Genomic DNA, 17,092 nt, shown 5'->3' on the forward strand with positions numbered 1-17,092 from the left:
GCCACCTTGCGAAAGTATTAAGAAGTAAGAAAGTCTCTTTTTTGGATCTTATTTTCGAATTTTTCAAGATCTACTTCTGTACGGAAAGATTGGATCACACCACCAAAACAAAACAAAACTCAGCGAACACCAAATGCTAAAAATTAGCAAACTGTTGCTAAATTTCTGCAAAATTAAGCCAAAAAATGCTTTTTATAGCTTTTGGTATTTGCTAATTATTTAAATTTTGTTCCAAAATCGTTCTCTTCATCGTTCAAATAGACAAATTCGTGGAAATAATTGCTTTAATGAGGAAAATACTGCTATTTGTTATTTACAAAGTTCGACTAGGCTTCTGTAGGTTATGTTCAGCATAACCTCAGATCGCTAAGCAACTTGAGAGCTATTTGAAAATTACGCCCATTTATTCATCTAACATCTTACCATTAACTCAATAGACTAGGGATTAACCAATCAATGTGTTTTAGCACTTAACCATAAATAGCAGCAGTTGAGGTTTCTTTATACCCTCTAAAAGCTTTAGTCATTTTTTCCCAGTGTAATTACCGAATAATTAGCCAAAGTGTGTGGTCTGTTTCTTTTCACACTACTGGAAAAAAGGCGCCTCAAAAGATATCGACTGTGCAAGAAATGTGTGTAAAAGAAGATGATACTTTTTGTGCATTAATCTTAATTCCCATTGTCACTCTGCCACGAGACACTGTAACTAATTCTTCAGGCATTTGAATTTGTCAAACTAATTCAAATTAATTGAAACTAATTGCATTACTTGGCATTGTTGTTGTGTTGAAAAGCTCATGACAAAAATTTTATGTCTCGCTGGCGTCTCATTTTGAGTGATGAATGAGGATTTATCTGAGATGGATTTTTCTTTTCGGTTTTTTTTTTGAGACGGAATACATTTTTGAGAGATTTCTTTGGTTATGGGATGTAAAGCTAGAGGATCGTCCCGGTGCGGGAGATAATTTTAATATTCACGAAAATCTTGTACTCATATCGAGAACTTTTAATACTTTTCCACTCCCGCCAAAAAAGATTGGGAAAAGGGAAAAATGGTGGAAAAAGAAAAAGAAGAAAGTGTATGTTTCATTCTCAAACCCTCCACTTTGGCATATTGTTATTAAATAGTACTTGAACGGGAGGAATATTGCCAGTAGAGGAGAGGAGAATTTAGAGGCAGCTCATGCTCAAGTATGTAATATTATTTTGTCAGAATTACCCTCTCAGTATACGGTTTCATTTTTTTCTTTCTTACTTTCTGTGTATGATTACCGAGTTGGAAGGCAACATAAAGGGGGGTGATTTTGTTGTTATGGGGTGGAACGAGTTGCTCACAATAGGGCCAAAAATATGTAATGCCATAAGGATATTACATTCCACATCACTCTTTCGTACAGCGATCGTTCATTTTTTCGCCCTATTATCTTCAATTCCGCGCGTTTTCGGGCTAACGTGTGCGCGGGGGAGTTTAGTTTTCCGCTTCTGACGGGCCCGCCCTCTCATGTTTCACCACCCCAGGAGAGGACATGGCGAGCACACCCACCCCGGACGTGGCTGCCATCGGTATTATAATATATGAAAAAAAAAATATATATATATATATATATATATTCAACTGTACACATTTTCTTATACCAAAAACCACACCGCGAGTGTGTTTTTCCTATCGTGTTAGGGGTAGTAAATTTTTATGAAATATTATTTATAGCCCCAGCATTGGCAATGAAATGGTCTGTGTCTCTGTGGTTGCGATAGAGGGAATGGTATGGGGCTAATTTATACTCAACTATATGGGGCCAGAAAAAAAATGCGATAAATTCAAGTGCCACCACTCACGGAGTCCTTCAATGGTGGTAGAATAAAAAAAGGGAACACCAAATAACACCCCTACCCCCTATACCCGCGCCATCGCATGAAAATCGTTTATTGATAAATATTGCGACATTTACACCACTCCCTATAAGAACACCACCCTCGAGAACATTGTGCCATGTTAAATTTCCAGAGGCATTTCGGAGCTCATTAGTTTTGCCAGAGGAACTTCTGGGGTATATCGAGTGTTGGCCCCAATAAATGCTCTTTATTAAAATATTTGCACCAGAATGTAGCGTGTGTCGCCCATCCTAGTTTTTTTTTCGCGCTGTCTCACCAATTAATCAAATTCCCCGCTAGTAGAATACTTCAAGGTGTTTTCGAGTCATGGGACACGAGTTTGGACTATTTTTGGGAATGGATTCCCTCACGTGGTAACTAATTACGAAAACACTTTCATTAATTCAGGGGGTTATATGGCGAATCCATTGGGATGAGCTAAAAATGAAAAATGGGGAATTCTCGCTTGACTTTTTTTTTAACACTCAGAATTCAAATTCAATTTTGCGCCAAATTAAGTACTTATATAGAAAGCCTGTTAAGTATACCTTTTCAGTGGATAATCTATGTGATTTTACATGTGAAACAACAATAAGACCATTCCTCAATTTTCAATGCTGTTAGAGTAAATATTATGCCTCTATTTGTTAAAATTTCGGAGTTTTTTTGTGTAAAATTACCTATGTACCATTATGAAAATATTTACAGTGCCTGCTCTCTAATCCGGATCGGCGTTATCCGGACGAGTTATCGACTGTTACATTTAAAATAATTTTGAGGTCATTTATGCATGTGTGTTCAGCAATGAAAATGAATTATCTTGTGATGTTTTATGTTTTTTATGTCTTTAAATTAAATTATGTCTTTTTAATCTTCTTTAAAACTTTTATACTAATTCTACCAAAAACTCTTGCATTATATTTTCGAGACGTTGAAAAAATTCAAAAAATCCATCCGGATTACGAAGCGGACATCTGTCATATTGTCTCCCAATCATCCGGATTACAAAGAGGGTACTGTATTTAAATTTCGATATTTTTCTTTGTTTTGTTTTTTTTTTTGTTTTAGTTGACATTCATTTTCTTTATTATTTTTCATTAGATTCTGATATATTTAAGTAAGTATTCTATAGATTACAATAATTGTTTAAAAATTTTTAGATTTGGACTTGAAGAATACATACACTAAGAGAAATCCGAAAAAGTCAAAATAACTTTCCGGAAATGTTAATTTTACCCTGCAGTATTGATCCGAAATCGGTATAAATATTACCCTTTTTAGGTGTATTATGGATTAAAGTTACCCTTTTTTAATGTTGATTTTACCCTCAAAAGGTGTAAAATTAACATTAAAAAATGTTGATATATTTTTACACCCGAAAAGTGTTGACGAAAAAAAGTTAATCGTAGCCTCTTTTTTTCTCAGTGTAGTGACAGAAAAAACATCGTATGAAACAACATGAAAATGAGAATATAGTGAATTCTAGATAATTACCTTTAACATATTAATAAAACAATTCACATGAATTTTCCATGTTTTATGGATATTTTTCAATGATTTTTTAATACAAAATTGAAACATTTATGTCAAATAAAAATAAAAATGTAACTGCACTGGTGGAAAAGAATTAAAATAAAAATTTAAGAAAAGAAAATAACTTATAAACTGTTTTAGGTATTTAAGAAAAAGGAACATAGAAAATATGTCTTGCAGAGAATCTGTGAAATTTTCTATGTTTTTCGATGATTTGTTTTAACAACAGTATACAGACTTTTAAATAAATTTCAAAGCAATAATTAAATTTCCTTTTTTAACAAACAAATAGCAAAAGCCTACCCTAACCAAAATACTTTAATTTACTGTATTTGTTTAAATAAAAAACATGGAACATTCTCAACGTAGGTGAAGCTTATAAGAAAATCGTAATGGTACCTTAACAATTGTAATTAATTTCGAATAATTATTTTAACAACGATTTGCTGCACGTAAAACTTTTAGTAAACAAATTAATAAAATAAGTATATAAAAAAATTAGTAAAAAGCTTGGAAGAACACTATGGAACGGGTATGAAATGTATTTTTCTATTCTGGCTATGTAGGGTAAGTGTGCCAAATTCCGGCCAGCTTGCAATTTCGGCTAAATTTTTTGTTCCTCGAATTTCCATGAACTTTTAGACTTTACGTACTCTAGAGATTATACAATGCAAAAGAATAACAAAAAATGTAGCATGGGCAAACGAGATGACGTGAAAAAGATATTGGAAGAATTCCCGAAGGGCAAGTATGAGAAGGGGAACTATGAGAATGAAGGTGGCCGATATAGGGCACCAAAGCTATGTCTATATTTTTATTCATTTTAAAATGTATTAAGAATGATTTTAGAGTAAATAAAGACGGTAAACTCTTTACAAGGTTGCAAGCAACACTCTTACAAAAGAAACAATAAAAAAATCAATCTGTATTTAAAATATTACATTTCAAACTTGAGACTTTGACGCTTGCATGCAACTATGCCGAAATTTGGCACACTTACCCTAATAATCAGAATGAAATAATAGAATATTCTTATTTGATGTGTTATTTTTCGGAACGACTTATAAAAGATTGATTTATAATATTTTAAGAAAAAAATAGTTTTAGTCAAAAATTTATATTCGGCTATCCCTTCTGTAGTTCTCTTCCAAGGTAAATATAAGCAATGTGAGGAATAATGGCTCTTCTCATTTAACTTTAATTTTACTATGGCTTTAAATGTACTATAAACTTTAACATTGAATATAAATTCTCAATTGCAACAAAAGACCTATGTTTATATTCTTGGTAAGTGTTAATTTATTCAAAATGCCCTAAGCGAATAGACATTTAAATTAAATCACTCTTAATGTTAATTTGTAATGTTTCTAAGAAAGAATTGCGAATGCATTAAATTAAATAAGTATCTTGTAGATCATTACAAAAGATTAGATATACAAGAAAATTCTTCTGTAATAAAACCAGCCACACAACTTTTCCTGAGTGTAGTTGCTGAGTGATTTGAACAGAATTGGTCTTTCATGTCTTTTATTATTAGGTTTTTTTTCTATGTGTTTCTATGCTCATTATTTCTAAGAGATTGTAAAAGCTTCTATCAACTATCCATCAAGTGAGATCTCTTATAAGTCTCTCGAACAAATAATTGTAATGTAATGATGGGTGTTAAATCAATTGTAAATAAGACAATAAGTTAAATTCCTCACAGAGAATAAATTTCATTCATGGATATCCATGCCTTATGCAGATTGTGAGATAATTTTCCGTATTTATCCATCAATCTAAAGTGAATGCGATTAAGTGGGGAAAAATTACGGTATGGAAAAATTCTTCATTCATCGTTCCAAGGTGAGTTCATTCAATCACACCACCAAGAATCCCCCGCAAGAGCCACTTCTCGCGCGCAGGCAAAACGGAATGCCTTTCGCATTGCATAATTCACTTAATAACTTTTCAAGTATAGCCTCTATACCGGATAGTGGTTTAATCGGAGATTAATTCATCGTCTTGCGACTGTGGTTTTCTCAATCGCCTTTCCATCCTCATCCTCCATTGTGACCAATTGGTGCAGGGAGTTGTTTCATCTTCTTTTCCATCCTCATCTCTCACCTCAAATTGACTCACGAAGTCCCATTTTATTCACGAATTGTGTCTCTTCTCTCATGTTTCTTTTTCTTTCCATTCACTCAAAATGCGCGTGCCACAATAAATCTCAATCTCCCCCCAATACCTGATTGATTCCTGTCTATTGCAAATTAATTCTCCTCCACTGTGCCTTTGCCAAGACATTCGTGGCAATAAATTTATCGAAACATGCACAATGCACTCTCTCACGAATATTTGCTATGTTAAAAGGTTGCCCTGTTTTGTTACAATATCTCTTAAAAAAAAAGACAGAATATGGAAATGGCTTTTGTGTGCTAAGTGACTCTGAGTTAAATAGTAAATTGCAAGCCGCAAAAGTGATATGTGTTTTCTGGCATGGAAAACCACATATCAATTCATCAAATTGACTCAATATGTTAACATTTCACGCACAATCGTGGTGTAGGCAAAACACCAAATTTATTGCCTAAATTGTTACATCGGATGCGCGCGTGGTTTACAACTTATCACGTGTTATGCTATTGCAATCACTGAGGCCAATTTTATCTATTTCCCTAAAGAGCCTTTCTTCAAGGATCTAAAATACAATCATTTCCGAGCTAATAAGATACAACATACAATTTAAAGTGCGCAGCATCATTTAATTTTATCGTTAACTGACAAAACTGTTACAACTGTCAATCAAATGTCAAATGATGTCAAGATCATTTGACATCATCGTTTTTGTTTCTTGTAAAGAATTGCAGTATTTGTGGTACTACCGGAAACGTATGGAACTGACAAAAGGTAAAAGTACATTGACTTTTATTTAATTCTTTTTAATACTGATTTACAAAATGAATTACTAAAAAAAATATGAGAAAAAGTGAAATTCAAAACAAATGTCCACCGCTGTCTTACAACTGGTGCCCAACATCTACACTGAGAAAAAAACGGGGGTGCGATTAACTTGTTTTCCTTATAACCTTAACACTTTTTAGGTGTAAAAATATATCAACATTTTTAATGTTAATTTTACACTTCTTTAAGGGTAAAATTAACATGAAAAAAGAGTAACTTTAATCCCTAATACACATAAAAAGCATAATATTCACACCGATTTCGGATCAATACTGCAGGGTAAAATTAACATTTCCGGAATGTTATTTTGACTTTTTCGGATTTCTCTCAGTGTAAAACAAAACGGCAAAAGCTCCTTTTCATGTTTGACCGGTCAGTAAAAAAGAAAATATGACTTTTGCGTTCTTTATTGTGTTCTATGATTCTAAATCTTGCATCTAACACATTTAAACATTTTTATTTGTCTCAGGTTATCAATTGAGGTTTCTTGAACGTTTTATCGCTTAGAAAACGACAGTTTTTTTAAGGGGTTACATGGGTCTCTCAGGTCAAAAAATCATTTTTTTTTATTTTATATAGTATAACATTTGAAAAATATTTTCTGAAAATTTCAAGTCAATCGGAGTAAAATTCTCGGAGGTAGAGCAGTTTTAGTTATGCATTCCGCCCGCGCACGCATATTGTTGTAAAACTTTAAACGCGTTTTTCTCAAAACACCGTTTTACAATGCTGTAGTCAAGATTACTCAGAGTCTACTGAACCGATCTTTCTGATATTTTGCACTTTGCAACTTATTTTGAGAAGTATTATCTAGTGTTTGAACGAAGGATTTGCACTTCCTTTAATCAGAACCATTTTTACAATACAAAATATGTTGAAAAATAGGGTAAAATTAGTACTTTTTTACAAAAACTTTTGCCAAAAATCAAATTTTGTTTTTTTTTCAAAAACCCTTCGTTCATCCAGGGGTCCAACTAATCCTCCAACAGAGTATATTTGGTTTTTTGATTCTAGATGAACTTACTGGAAGAAATGCTGCCTACCGCAAGATCTGTTTTTCGAAGAATGCTTCCGAAAACCAGCTACCAACGGCCGAATTTTCAATTTTTTTTTTAAATTTTGTTGTAATGGCTCTGGCACACCTTTTAGATCGGTCAAATTTCATAAAATCAAAATTCACATCCCTTTCTTTCTTAAAAATTTAGTATATGTCTATCCTACTCTTTCGCACTCTTCTTCTTCCTTTAAACATCACACCAAATTAAATTTGGTTCAGTTCAATTTTGAGACCGAAAGAGTGGGATAGACTTATGCAAGTCTTTTAAGAAAGAAAGAGAAGTGAATCTTGATTTCATGAAATTTGACCGATCTAAAAGGTGTGTCGGAGCCTTAAAGTTACTCTTTCATATCCCAAAAGTTGGAATTTCTAAAATTTTTTCAACACATTAAATTATTATCAGAAGAAAGGCCTATTTTTTGACCTGAGAGATCCATATAACCCCTTAATTCTTTGTTTAAATTCTTTTCTTCAATTACTGTAAAAAGAGAAGTTTTAAAACTGTTTCAGTTCAAAATTGCCCAAAGTAGGATAGAATTAAACTAGTCAGCGAAATTATTTTCCACCATTTTATTCTGGACACTAAAAGCCAATATATAAAAGCTCAAATAAACTCAGGATGATCCTCAAAGTTCTAAAAATTTGGAGCTATATAATCAGATAAAGGAAAGTTACACAAACAACTTTTAAACCCTGATTCGAAACTATCATTGTACATATGATAATGGCGACTGGTCGTGAACGCCAAATGTTATGGGCTAAATACTCTCAAGGACCTACCTAGAGGATCACCCTGAATCTTTTTATGGTGTAAGACGGCGATGGATACATATCGGGTGGAATCAAAATCAGAGATGACAATAAACACTCATTGAAATTGCAATAAAAAATCAAGTACCGATCCATATATCGAATTTGATTAATCTTTTCTTCTGGAAAACCCGTTTAAACAAATGACTCAATACTGTTTTATTGCTAAAATTATTATTTTTGATTAAAGTTTGGTTGAAAAATTTTCTCTCAGTGATTAATCTCATTGTTTCTTTTTAACTTCACGTAAGATCGAGAATTTTCCAGCAAATGTTTCCTTTTTGCACTGCAGACAGAACAATCTGCACGAATTTAATAAAACTTTCAACTATCGAAGAATTATCTCATTGCAGCGGAAAACGATGCAGAGTAGTTCTTGGAAAGTGGATAATAGAGGTTGTTTGTTTGCAAATTTTGCATACAAACAACCCATAACTAATCTCAAGAAAATATTTTCCGATTGGCCAATTGATCAGAGGCACAACAATATTTTGCCTTTTAATGTGAAATGAGTGAATCTTCTCTTCTAGTCTCGTCTCATATAAATCACAATATAGACATCTCATCACTTTCTATCCGCCTATCTCAAATGCTCTTTCGACTTTTACTTTCTTGGGGTTTTGTGGTGACTCGGATAGAAAGGGTCAAAGATTGTGACGGCTTTTTGCGTAGAAACAGCTTTCTTTAATCAATTCTGGACTGCTAAACACGCACACAATTCTCAAATTTATCAGCAAAGTTCACAATAAAGACTCATCGTTAATTTACTCTAATTTACTAATCTCTTCTTAATCCCCCATATTTACCAGCCCAATTAAAAGCGAAAAAATATTATTCTTTTTGTTTAGGCTAAACTGTTTGCTGAAGACTTGACTGATCAACTTACACACATGAAAATGCCTCTTGGCCATGGAGTTAACAGCTAAAAAAGAACGATAATGCGTTATGTGAAGAGCCAGTTGGTGAGACAAGTACAATATATACATATTCTGTGGCTCAATATTTAACCAAATGACAAAGTGTCGCTTCTTGGAATTCCAACATTAATCACACAAGGGGGTTGTTGAACCATTCCTGGACGCACGCTCAATGCATTAGATGCATTAATTTTACATTCACCCTGCCATATCCATTAATTTTCCTCAAATTATCCCTCAAATTGAGACCATTTCGTAATCTGATTTTTTCATGACATTCGTGTGTGGATTTTTTTATTAAGTATATTACCTAGTCTTTTAATTTACTGCCCTTGGCAGTCACATGGAAAAAATTTTTTATTCACAACTTTGGTCGTGCGTTTTTTTTTTTGGGATGAATAACCAAAAAAAGGCAAATTGGTCGGTTTTATTAAATAAACACTGAGGAAAGAGAAATTGGGAGGATACCACACACTAATGAATATGAATGTTCTAATCTAAGGACATTTGGGGATTTTTTAGGAGTTTTTTTGGTGTTCGTAACTGAAATTCTCTGAAATTTGGGAGGATTTCTGACACTCAATGAAGGGTTTTAAAATTAGTGCAGCAACAGCTGTAACTTCTCAGTGGATGTTTATAACAATAAATGTGAACTCAAGTTCAGAACAGGGGGCTAATCAACGACAAGAAATATACAAATGATAAAAGCTTAATATTGAACGGAAATCTAAAAATTTATTATTAGATTTTATTTATTTATTTTTATTATTAATGATTATGAGAAGTTATGAAATTAGGCTGAAATTAAATTGCCATACAGCTGATTAGATTAGCTTGGCAATCTTGCTCTCTCTCTTTGACTGGCCTATCCCCAATAAAATGGAAAACATATTGTAAAACCGAAACATACAACCAGAGAAAGGACATTTCCACCGTTTAGTCCTGGGAGTTGGAATCAACGCTAAGACGGCGGTGGACGCATGGGGGGTGAGAAAGGTCAAGAATGAAATGAAATAAATTCAATTCAAAATTTAGCTTATAGAAATTCATTACGTAAATGAATAAAAAAGCGGGAATATAATCTTGAGTAATCTTGAGGGGTAATTCATATTTATAAAACAGTGTCAAAATTAGCTTTCCGGAATATATACGCAAACTTGTGATTTTTAACTTTACCACAAACTAGCCAGTTATTATTATTTTTTTAATGTAGAAAGTTTTTTATCATGCGAAATATGAAAAAAAATCATGCTAATGATTTCGAATGTTCCGTTAATACTTTTTGTATTTCATATTTTTATGTTAGATTTTAATCGATTAAAATATATTTATAAATTACTTGGAAATGTGTCCAAAATCGTATAGATATATAGGGGTAGTGGGAAAATTTTTCAATATTGGATAAAGTGGTAAAAGTTGGACAATGGGTACAATTTGGACAGGGATTTTTTCTTGATAAATTCTGCTTCATTTTTATTTGTATATTTTAAATACTTTAGTTTTATAATTTGGTTCTTTGTGCTTAAAAAACAAATTTTGTACTGTATTTATCAAGAAAAAGGTTTGCGGAATCTTTGTTTTTTCCCTTTTGTTTTTTATACTTTTGTTTTTCCCAGATTGTCTTTGGAAATCTTGTCTTTCATATATTTTAAACAAGTATATTATATTAAATAAAAATGAAATCACATTGTTTTTTTTAAGTTTTTAGTTTCGTCCTTCAGGGCAAAGGGAAATTTTCTGTGGTAAAATAGCAGAAAATTTAAAAAAAAATTAAAGGTTTCTCAGTTCAAAGGTGCTCCACTTCGCCCTACAATTGAAGATTATGGGAACAAGTATATTGCTTATATGTTTAAATTTTAAGTAATTCTTGTCATATTCGTTAGTTCACAACCGATTTAACTCGATTTGTTCCACACTTCAAGATTTGTTAAAATTGCTCAATATAACCGTATTTTGATTTCTCCATAAAATACAAGTTCTTTACCGATTCAACCTTATTTAAAATTCCAAAACCTTTCAATTGTATCCATACTTCCCCCAATCGGTTGAGAAATACCTTTTTTAGAGCTGATAAATTCTCAAAATCTTATCTTCATCTTCATGTTATTATCTTTCCGCTATTTTCGAAAATTTTGGCTTTCAATGTTTCCAAACTGTGTTGCAAAATTTTTTCTATGTTTATTTTACAAACAGCTGTCTTATGTCCATGTGACAACTTTCAAATGTTCAAGAAATTCAAAAACTTTTCTCAAATATAGGGGTTATAAACTTTTATTCTCATCCCGAATTATCCGCATAACGGGGACTCGAGTATTTTAGTTCTTAAATGTTGACATGATTTCGTTTTTTAATTTTTATTACGACTTTTTCTAACTTGGTTGCCTATGTTCCATTTAGCTTTATAAATTTTAAAGATATTTTAACAAGTTTTCTTGCATTGTTTTGTTATTGGTAATTCATTTTTTTTTGTATTGTAATCCTTCCTTTGCTGCTTTTGCTCTGAAAATGCTTATTTAATTTTTTCTTTAGGAAAATCACTAGGGGACATGCGCTACCTTCGAATGACTCAAGCTTCGGACAACTCATTTTTTCTATGTTTTTAATTAATTTCACCCATAACTCTTTTTCTGAAAATTTGATACATTGCACCAACTATTTAAATATCGTATTATCTTGGGCTAAATTAATAAAATACACATTGAAATAAATGAATCGTTCGAAGCTTAAGTCGTCCAAAAGTAGCGCTGTTTCCCCAATTTCTAAATGTATTTCAGGTTCTGTTTCTGTATAGCCTCTTACAATTGTATGTTTCTAATTGCTTTCTTGTACATGTTTAAGGTGCTGCATGTTTACGTATAGGGTCTGAATTTTGAACTTATTTACTGTTTTTTGTTTTTAGTTTTATTTAAAATTGTGTTTCTGAGATAAACACTTTAGTTTCTAAAATAGTATTCAAGATAAATGCTTTTCAGACTTTCGTATAGCAATAAACCTAGCACAACACGCAAAAGCCAAATATATAAGAAATACTCTGGAAACCCCAGAAAAAAACTTTATGAAATGACAGAAAATTGCATTTACATGTTGCAGTAACATTGCATGATATCCCTTGGACACTCTAATCCGGTACTCCATCAACAGACCATCTCTTATCGAACATTTAATCTTGCAATTCCCCCACATCTGGACAATACTGAAGGTCTCTCTTTCTGTGTTTATTCTTTTCCCGCGCATTTTTCTCTCTACATTTTTTTTAATTTCTGTGTTTATTTTAATAAGCGCAATGTGGTTGAAATTTGTATGTGTTGAGTCGTTTACTCATTTTTTTTCTCCTTTTCAATATAATTTAAACATAACATTCAATTCAACATCCCAGTGCATTTTATTGCTTTTCTTTCGCTCTCTTTGTCCAACAGCAGAATAATGTGAAGTGTACAATAATAAATAATAATAATATGTGTAAAAGTACAAGGTGCACACACGTGGAATAGCTACAATGGTCGAACGTTGAAACCATCTGCATGATTTACTCTATATACACCACAAACATATATTGGTTAAATCGGAAACTCATCATTAAACGACATATTTTCCCCATTGATGGCGTAAAGGCATTTTTTGGTGACTTGAGGATCCCTTCTCAGTCAATATAACGAGATCGCTTTTGTGCCAAAAACCTTAATGATGATCAATGAAAAGGAATATTTTTTTCAGGAAATACCTGAGAAGTCTTTGCCACTCTGTTATTAGCGTGTTGACGACGTTGTGGTTTTTTTTTGGTAGGGCTTCTCTTCGACTCCTCGTAAAGTAAATGGACACGATGCATTCCTTTGGTTTTTGGACTCTCTTGTCCCTCCTTTTGGGCCATTGCACGAAAATTGGCTGGATCGTAGCCAATTGAGAGACAAGGTGGCTTCAATGGTGTTTTGTGTATTTTGAGGATAGGGTTACGCGTCAAATGTGATGACGTCAATCTTTATGAGGTTGATGTCCAACTCGGATAAGAAATTGGAAAGCAAATTAAACGACGTATTGCTGAATAATCTTTACCAAAAATTGCAGATACAGAGGAAATGCACTTAGCGCAGTTGGTAATCAAGTGACGCGCGATCATAAACTTCCAAATCGGACGAGTTAAGCGATCTTCACACTAAAGGTTTAGCCCAGTTCCTGAAGATGTCAAAATCCTAAAAAGCGAGCATTTTTATTGCTTTTTGTGAGCCTAATTGCTCATTTATCTTCAAATCCAATCCTAACTTTTCCAAAAAAAAATCGTTATGATAAGAAATTCGACCAGTTAAGCCATATGGATAAGCCTTAGGTCTGAAGCCAGTATTAAAAACTTTTTCTATCCTTCTATTCTGAAAATCTCAACAGAGTGCGAGTCAATCTATTAGAATGGTGTTTGTGTGAGAATAAGATTGCGTGTTAAGTGTGATGACGTGCAAATCGGACGTTAAATTAGATATCAACATTCATTTTAATAATTGAGAATTTTTCTTTTCCTTTCATTCGAAAGATCTGAATAGAATGCAATTGAATCAGTTTGAAAAGAATTTGTATTTGAGAATAAGATTACGAGTTATGATGACATTACCTATTAGAAGGTAATCGTACAAATCAGGCGAAAATTTAGACATCAGTTATCACTTATATCTGAGGCTTGTCTTCTAGATTTAAAGACATTACAATTGAAGTAACGTAATCGGTGTTTGTGATTGAAAATAAGGTTAGACTCATATGTAATGACGTCATCGTGCGTTCTTACAAGTGTTAAAAGTTCGTAATGGTCCTATTCCAATGAAAAAATGAGCATGTTTTTTTTAGCACATTATTGTTCTCAAGTACTAAAAATAGCATGACTGTTCCCACACGTTATTTCAATTAATATCAGATAGAAATGTGATCGGGTGAAAGTTTGCTCACCGGGAATATTCGAATTCGGATTTCGGTTGGGAAATCGACAAGATTAATTTAATGTTTTCACTTACATAGTATTTTCTACATTTTCTTTATCATGATTGACAAGATGTAAGGTTCTTCTCTCTACACAGAAACTTCATATTTTCCCCAGTTCTCGTCGTGTTTCAAAATCACCAAATAGTCATGACCGGAACCGACACAAAAGAAAAGTTCGACCGAAATCCGAATTCGAATATTCCCTCCGTTCCTTGAAATGACATTTGGGAACAGACATGGTCTTTTTTAGTACTTGAGAACAGTAATGTGCTAAAAAGACATGGTCACTTTTTCATTGGAATAGCATCATAACGGTCTAGAAACATATGACTTTAAGCAATATTCTTTATTCTTTAAACATATGACTTTAAAGAATATTCTTTATCACCTGAACGCTTTCAATGCACTCTGATAATAAATATTCCATTTGATGTGAAATACCTTAATATAAAATATGCCTTATCTTATCACAACATAAACATACAGTTGAATCACCTTGGTTGATGGCAAGAAAACATCCTGGCCATCAACAGAAATGGGAAGAAAGAGTTTTCGGGTTTGTAGCACTTTTTGTTCTGCGATTTTTTTCGCGGTTGGAGCATCATAAAATTACGGGATAAATCATTGCAAATGGTTATTTGGTAGGGCTTCCTTATTTCTCTTGCCATTCGCCTGCAATTACCATCATGCCACCACGATTGTGGAGATTCACGCTAAAAGCCACCTCAATGTCTTTTCATACCAAAGTGTTTCCACCAGACCAAAAATTCTCCCGTTCGCTTTTTAAAAAAAAAACCTTCCGAGAAAACACATCATATACTGTTTCTTATTACACTCAGTTTTTTTTTATCTTCTTCAACCCATCCAAAAATTGATGGCACAAAAGGTTTCTCAATTGATTTGGAAGAGAAGATGAGAATCGAGGGTCTTCTTTTTTTGGTCTTTTTTCTCCCGTTCAATATCTTGGCTTTTGTGATGAGACAGTGAGTTCATTAACCCCTTGACGACTCAATTTCCATTTCAAAATAATAAAAAAAAAAATTATGTATATGCGGCTTTATTAATGGACCCATTTCTGAAATAGACATGTGATAAAAATCATGTTTTTTTCTTATATGAATTTCTTATAACTTTAAAATTCTTCGAACCGCTTTTTTGGCCGTTTTTGGTCCGGATTTCTTGTGGCATAAACACTCACAGCCATACCAGTGATATTAATTAGAGAAAATTGTTGGTGGAGACTTAAAAATTCTCTCGCTTAAAACAACTTATGGGAAATTTATACGTGAATTAAAATTAATTTATCATTTTGCACATAAAAGATTCATCGTGTTTTTCATAATGGTTTGCCTTTTCAGCATGGATATTCTGTATTTCATCGCTGGTGTTTTTTTCCTTTCTTTTCTACCCACACCATTAATATTTGATTTAGTACAAAATTATACGATGGTGATGATACTAAATGAACGAAATAAACTCTTCAAAATATCTTTTAAGAATTTCAAAACTGAAATCGAATAAAATCTTCATGAGAAGGCTTTGTGAAAAACTACTTGGTGACGATTAAAATTACATTCAGTTAATTATGGAACATTTATTAAGGATTAAATATAGTATTTCGTATAAGTTAAGTGTATAATCAACGGTATAAATCAGTACTTAAACTGCTATTAAATGTTTTGATTAATTAAAAAAAAATTTAATTTCATAAGTATAATTCTTGTCTGTTTTGATCATGCGCTTTTGTATGTTGCCGTCGTAACAATAAAATATTTTAAGTATTGTATACACAGAAAAAAATATTTTGCTAAAACAGGGGCCCTTCAAGCCTAATAAAAAGTGAAGCTATTTTTCACTTTTCCTTGTAAAAATTTTGCAGATATTGCCCCGCGACTTAAACAAATTTGCTCGTAGTTCTTGTATAATTTTGACGAACATTATGAAATATGTATTTTTAGATAGCTTTTAATGCACGATTTCGAAATATATCAGACTGATAAGTCAATATTCTTTAGGAAAAAACTTGCCAATAGTCTTCAGTGCCTCTATGCAAAAACATATTCCCATAGGAAACATATTCCTATGGGGGACTTACGAAATGCTCGTGAATCGTATAACCCACAAACAAGTTTGTAAAAGTTTGTACTTTTTTCACAAACATTGTTCGTAACATGATCACTTGACGAACATTTTTTGTACTTTTACAAACATTTGTTCGTAAACACACAAGAAATGTTCGTAAAATTTTGTCATTGGTTCGTAAATGTTCGTAAAATCTTCGTAAGGCAAACAAACATTTACGAACATATGACAAAATATTACGAACATTTTTTGTGTGTTTACGAACATTTACAAAGAAATGGTTGTAGAAGTACAAAAAATGCTCGTCAAGTGATCATGTTACGAACAATGTTTGTGAAAAAAGTACAAATTTTTACGAACTTGTTTGTGGGTTATACGATTTACGAGCATTTTGTAAGTCCCCCATAGGAATTCACAAACATTTACGAAGGTTTTTACAAAATATTTCTTTTCTGTGTAGCAGCAAAATTTTGCATTTTTCATAAGCAATTATAAACAAGGATTAGTAATGGCCAGCGCACAATAACTTTTGTTTTGCAAACATGTTTTTGACATTTCGGTGAGAGTGAGTGAGGGATCTAGATATAGTCATCTCGCTCACTTTCATAGGCTATTTTGAAAACATGTTTACAAAACAGTCGAGTTATTGTCACGTGTTTTTGAAATTTTTTTAATGGGTAGAGATAATCGGTTCATACACTCGTTTAAATTTAGTAAAACCTCATAAAGTTAAATCCTACAAGAGCTTTGTTTTTTCTGCTGTTTAATTATATTAAACAAAATACTACAACACTAAGTAATATTTGAATATTTTCAAAAATTCTCTGAGGATGAAACTTAATGATGAAAAGCTATTGAACATAACTTCACTTTCGAACATAACCTTTAAATAAATAGAGTAATATTTTTTGTAGGATCG

General features: G+C 32.5%; 1 long non-coding RNA gene across 3 annotated transcripts in view; it reads right to left on the bottom strand.

Annotated features, from left to right (window-relative positions):
* The window catches only part of LOC129804295 (uncharacterized), a 63,511-nt gene that overhangs the window by 3,822 nt on the left and 42,597 nt on the right, over positions 1-17,092 (bottom strand). The gene's annotated exons all lie outside the window — the stretch shown is intronic.

This window comes from Phlebotomus papatasi, chromosome 2, assembly GCF_024763615.1.
Source record: "Phlebotomus papatasi isolate M1 chromosome 2, Ppap_2.1, whole genome shotgun sequence".
Classification (NCBI taxonomy): domain Eukaryota; kingdom Metazoa; phylum Arthropoda; class Insecta; order Diptera; family Psychodidae; genus Phlebotomus; species Phlebotomus papatasi.